The following is a 6,999-nucleotide window of genomic DNA, read 5'->3' as shown; positions in this document are numbered from 1 at the left end:
AGCAACACTTAGTCAAGTCATGAAGTCTACATCAGTTCGTAAAGAGGCTTTGACACGGGGAGAAGAACTGATAAGAAATACCCAGCCCATATTTTGAATCATTTAAGAACTTAGCTTTCTTAATACAATATTATACAATTTTAGGTGGCCTACGCAGAACCAGAGAAGAACGTACTAAAAAAATCTACTTAAGAGAAAAAAGATAAATATAAAAGTACAATGGGAATATATTTTTGTTTTTTAGTACGCGTTATACAACGCCACACTTCTCTTTATCCACTTGAAGATTAAGTTGCAGACATTTAACACTAAAAGATTAACCATAAAAATATAGTTGTTGTTACCGTAGAGTTAGAATATTACTACCGTATAGATTAAGCTGACAGTCCGATGGTGCGAGAACAAGTTTGGTTTGTCAATGTGTACGTTAATACTCAAAATACTAAGGAGTTACGTAAACAACTTGTCAATGATAATAATGGTTTATAAAAAACTAAAAAACATGCTAAAGATAAAAAAAACTATTTGGTTTTCGAAAATATCCTAATATTAGATAAACGGGTTAAAGATAATTTTTTAAAATTTAAAATCAACATCAATTCCTGCCTTATCGACGATAGATGAAAATTACATAATAAATTAACAAAAATCTTATTTTGCAAATTGCAAAATAGAATAATTTTATCAAATAAATAAATAGTAATCGGTCCTCGTTAAATCTACGAAGTTTGAACGAAATCTGGCAGTTAAAAGTGTCGCCCCCAAATGAGTTGGTTACAAACAAATATACAGGTGAACCTAATAAAAAGCGTGTAAAAATCGGTTTCATCAACAATATATTCGCTTACCTTTTTTATCTTATTATTCTTGTCTGTTACATGTATCTTTGTGTCGTAACTAACATGCCAGATAGTCAAAAGTCAAAAAATCTTTATTCACTGTAAAACTTTATAAGTTATTTAGTGCAAGTCAGGATGAAGTACAAAAGTTACAATAGCATTCAAATGAGTATAACAATATTCATTAACAAAATTTAGAACATTAATTCCAACTATCTTTATCATTCAAATAATCTTTCACGCTATAATAGGCCTTAGATGTTAATTTATTTTTACGATACATTTACATTTTTTAATAGGTAACATTTTAATTTCATTTGGGAGTTTATTATAAAATACAACACAATCCACTTTAAAAGATTTTGCAATTTTACGGAGCCTAGTAGATGGAATTGCGAGTTTATGTTTGTTTTGAGTATTGACACTGTGTACATCACAATTCTTTTTAGATTGGCTAATATTGTTATGGGCGTATAGAAGGTTCTCGTATATGTACTGGCAGTGTACTGTCATAATATTTATTTCACTAAATTTTTCTCTCACTGAATCCCTTGAACGCATTTTATAGACTGCTCGAATTGCTCTTTTCTGCAGCACAGATATGATTTCAATATCTGCAGCCCTACCCCACAATATAATTCCGTAAGACATGACACTATGAAAGTAGCTGAAATATACAAGTCTAGTAGTCGTTTCAACATCTATCAGCTGCCTAATTTTTTTTTATCGCAAATACTGCAGAGCTAAGTCTATTACATAAGTTTTTTATGTAAACACCCCATTGTAGCTTAAAGTCTAATGTAATGCCTAGGAATGTTGTCGTTTCTACTACATCAAGTTTTTAATTTTTAATTTTTATAGGTGTTGGTTGGTGCTTTATATTTGGAAGTGTAAACCTTACACATTTTGTTTTCCTTTCGTTTAAAAGTAAGTTATTAACATTAAACCAATTTACTACTTCAGCAATGTCGTCGTCAACCTGACAGAAAGTTTTTTGCTGGCGTTTTATTTTAAATAACAAAGATGTATCGTCAGCAAACAGTATAATATCATGTTTATTTTGAATAAGGTATGGTAAATCATTGACGTAAACCAGGAACAAAAAAGGACCCAAGATTGAGCCCTTCGATATGATAGAGTCAGTTGATCTTTTTTAATTAACGTCTACTCTTTGAATCCTATTACACAAGTATGATTTTATTAAATCTAGTGAAACATCCCTAACACTATAGTGGTGAAATTTTTGAAGTAAGGTTTCATGATGGACGCAGTCGAATGCCTTGGATAAATCACAAACCACTCCTAAGGCATCATATGAATCCTCCCAAGCATCCAAAATATTTCTTATTAACTCGATACTAGCATCTGTGGTTGAAAGACCTTGAGTAAAACCATATTGTTTATTATGCATAAGGTTATTATTGTAAAAATGGTTAATTAATTGCGTTAACATAATTTTTTCGAAAATCTTGCTAAAGGTTGGTAGTACTGATATGGGTCTAAAATTGGTGGGGTCAGCTTTATCTACCGACTTAAATAGAGGAGTGATCTTGCTCTGTTTCATTTGGTTTGGAAATATACCGCAATCTACACACTTATTGAAAATAAAAGCTAAGTCTTTGGCTACAATTTCTATTACAGATTTCACTACGTTAACAGAGATTCCCCAGAGATCTTTAGTTTTCTTAACGCTAATTAGTCTAAATGTTTTAATAATCTCTATGCGATCAACATGCTTAAATTTAAAGTTTGTATTACATAAAGATACGTTTTTCTGTAGCAGTTTCATTGCAGATATAGGTGAGGAATTTAGATATTTTGTCGTAGAGACCGGTATATCAGTAAAAAACTTTTCAAATGTATCTGCAATTTCAGAATCTGTTTTTATGTTTCTGTTACCAATCTTTAATTTGAATTCATTATTTCTCTTATTAGTTTTACCGATCTCCTCATTTATAATTTTCCAAGTTGTTTTTATTTTGTCATTGTTTTTTTTTAATCTTTAAACTTATGTTGTGAGACTTAGCTTATTTACAATCGTTCTTGAATTCTTTAGAATATAACCTTACATAATTTTTAAATTTTGCACTTGTATTAAATCGCTTCTCTTCATATAAGTTATACAATGTTTGTCTACGTTTGTGTAAATCGACGGAAGCCCAGCCATTAAAAGATAAAGTATTTTTTGGAGTAAATGATTTTGAAATGAAAATAGAGTTAAACAGTTTAGTAAATGATTCAAAAAATATGTTGTACATTGCATTGGCATCTAAGTTAAGTTGAGGTAGGAATAGAGAATTGGAACTGAGGCAATTTTTCAATTGATTTAAACGATAATTTGTTACAGGAGTACATTTAACTTGTTTTTTCAGAATAGATCTGATGTCTTTAATTTTTATTAGTTGACCAAAATGGTCTGAGTCTAATTTACTAATAATACATTTGTTTATTGGAATAATGTCAGTGAATATATTGTCAATACATGTGGCGCTAGTCGCAGATATTCTAGTAGGCTCCGCAAACAAATGAGAGAGATTAAATGATTTGAACAGATTCAGCAATCGCACACTTAAGCAGCAGTTATTTATAGTATTAACATTAAAGCCACATACAACTAATTTCTTTTTCGATTGATTAATTATTGTCCATTTTGAGAGACCTTACTTACTAAAAATTAAAAACTTTCCGAAAAAAGGATTAAATCAAAATTTTTGTACGGATGTGAAATAAATTATTACCTATAAGGATTCAAATAAAATGCCAATGAAATAAACAACAATAAAATTAAAATTGACCAAAACATATAAATTAAAAACACGTTACATCACGTTATCACCAACAATCACAAATCACCAACACGTTAGTCCAATGTCAAACGACAAAGCTATTCAGTAATTAATGAGCGGATTGAAATGTGTGAATCTATGTTAACAAGCCCACGTCAAATATAGGCTCAGACGTCATAAGCATTAAGCACGGATTTTGAAGTACCGTCGCAAGTTATTTTACACCAACACAAATTTACTTAGTGTCTTTAAGCGCAAATTCACAATGGTTGAATTTAGTTAAATAATACCGTTACTGTTGGTTCCATCTTGTAGTGAATAGCCCTTGTGTTTGTTTAGTTATTATGATAGTTATCTAATGATAACTTTCATAATCACCCTGGTGTAACAGTAATAAATGAAACGTCGAAGAGTGTACTCGGAATTCAAAGGTATTTAGTGCAGGATGAGCGGTTAATTTCTGTTGAGTAACGCCTGTATTTGAAGCATCGATACTAAACTTTCTTATAAAACTAATGTAAAACAGACCTAATTTATAATTTTTACTTATCTTTTGACTTCAACTTTTACGGAAGCAACCGCTCACTGACACCATGACACTCGAAACACAATATTGAAATATTAATACTAATATTACTCGATGAAATAAGGATTCTATAAACTGGATTGTCACACACTTTAAATTCTTATTATTAGTAATAATAAACATATCTTAATACTAGCTGACCTGACAGGCGTTATAGATAACACAGTATTATTTCGTAAAATAATATGCCCCCTATTGTTATCATGCAATTGTTTCGCAGCAGAACTATCAAACCGTGCGTTAATAAATTCTCTCATAGAAAATATGACCATACGAAACAAATATTGTAAATAAAAATAGTTATGAGTCCCAAATCGAAATAAAAACTATCCTATCCTATCTCTCAAGCTGGACTAAATTGCACGATCCGTTGATTAGTTTAGGAGTTCACTGGAAACAAACATAAGGACACTGGATTTACATATATGATAAGATATTTGGTCGACCCGTATAGCCCAGTGGTTAGTGACCAGAGGTTGTTTGTTTCTGAGTCATGGATATTTATATGTATGTTTAAGTAAGTATATTGTATTAAATATATCGCTGTCTTGTGCCCATAGCACAGTAATATTAACAACATGTTTATCAGAAATCACTTCTTAGTTTATTTCTATTGACAATTCACTTTCGTCCCAATTGCTTTTTATTATTTTAAAATATAATAATATATTTAATGCTCTTTTTTATACACATTGAGATATCCGAATATTTGCAAATTAATAATTAATATTTGTTGATTACTTTGTTTTTTTTGTTGTGTTGAGTACTTTGCCTTAGTCCTTATTTGTTGTCAGTATACAAACTTACCAGAATCACCAGGATTAATGCCTGATAGACTGCATATGATTCTGCTGTAAAAATTGACCATGATTGGTGTAGAACAAATTTTTTACAAAATTTGGTTTGTGGATCATATAGAGCAGAATGTACATAGTCACTCCCTTTACTTCCATCAGTATACATAACATAGTATGTTTTATTATTACTTAAAAATTGTAGCAATATCTAAATTGTTGTTTATTGTGTTTTTCATTTCTGTTAAGGGTTGAAAAATACACTGGTAAGAAAAGGAGTAACAAGGCCATTATGATTGTTTTCTTATTTTACAAAATTTAATATCTATTTCTAGAAGTATGTTGGGCAGTTCTGGAGAAATACCACTTAAGAGATCAATCCCTCCCTCTGAGGGTGAAGGTCTTGGTGTACAAGACCCACCTACGCAGCCGACTTACGTACGCCGCGTCTGCATGGTACGCGCTCGTGAATCTAACTAACCGGAAAAGGTTGCAAACCGTGCAGAACAAGATCCTCCGCCGCATCACGGGCGCACCATGGTACGTGAGGAACCAAACAGTCCAGAGGGACCTAAAAGTCGAGGGCTTGGACGACTTCACTCGTCGTCTCGCCGTCAACATGTTCGCGCGTGCCGTCTCATCCGATCTCCATCATCTGCGAGATCTGGCCCCCTGGCACGCGCGGCCACCTGACAGCCGCCGCTACCCGCGCGACCTCGTGCGGGACGAGGATGAAGAGTGACGTGTTTGCGCGCGGCTCGGCTGATCGCCCTCCCTCTTCTTCGGGGCTGATCGTCAAGGCCCGCGCAAACCGGCAACAATCACCGGATCTCAGCTGAGGGAACAGGCGCTCCAATATCAATATCAGAGACAGGGTCTTCCATTTGAAATTTACTTCAATATTTTAATTAGGTACCTACCTATCTTATCTTAACAATAGTATGTTAAATAAATGTATGATAGTGATGTATCTATTATTTACAAATGTGTCTAAAAGAAAACTATTCAGTAAACAATAAAAGTAAACAGGGTTTTTCTTATCCCACATATTTTAAAAGAATAGTTGAACCATAACTATTTTATTACCTATTGAATTAAAAATAATATAACAGTCCTACAAATCACAAAATTATAGCTGTATCAAAATACCGTAAAAAAATACCTACTAAATACTCCTAATTATTTGTTCAATAACAGGTATTACTCAAATACTACGTTGCTTCTAAAATACTGTTATTAAATACTTGTTCAGTAACAGTTGTTACTAAAACACTAGTTGTTATCAAATACTTGTTCAGTAACAGCTGTTACTCAAATAACAGTCGTTACAAAAATTATAGGTGTTATAAAATACTAGTTGTTACAAAATACTCCTAATACTTGTCACTGTTATTTTTGATATCTTGTCACAGTGACAACCGGTGATATTTAAATACCTGTTACAAATACCTGTGACGATAAATACGTCTCACCCCTAATAACTACTCTGACTCCGATTCAACCAATGTGAAGCCTTCCCAATATATTAGTGATATTAATTATTATGTTTCATATATTACTTTCTTTAGATATTATCTATATATATAAAAATGAATTGCTGTTCCTTAGTCTCGCTAAAACTCGAGAACGGCTGGATCGATTTGGCTAATTTTGGTCTTGAATTATTTATGGAAGTCGAGGGAAAGTTTAAAAGGTGAATAAATAGGAGAATGCTGCTAAATTAAATAAAAACAACAAATTTGTTTTTCCTTTGATGTGTCCACACATAATTTCTATGGGAGAATTTTTTTTACGCACGGTTTCACAGTTCTGCTGTGAAACAATTTCATTACGACAACAGAGTGCATATTTTACGAAGTAATTTTTGTTGTTATGATATATTATTGACAAATTCATATAAAAACATTATTTTATTTATTATATACAGAAGAACGTCTGTCGGGTCAGCTAGTAATTTATAAATGAAGATCAAGACTCAAGAGCCCGTGCTAATT

This window comes from Leptidea sinapis, chromosome 8 (assembly GCF_905404315.1).
Source record: "Leptidea sinapis chromosome 8, ilLepSina1.1, whole genome shotgun sequence".
Taxonomy (NCBI): Eukaryota; Metazoa; Arthropoda; class Insecta; order Lepidoptera; family Pieridae; genus Leptidea; species Leptidea sinapis.
Note: the sequence above shows the minus strand (reverse complement) of the source record.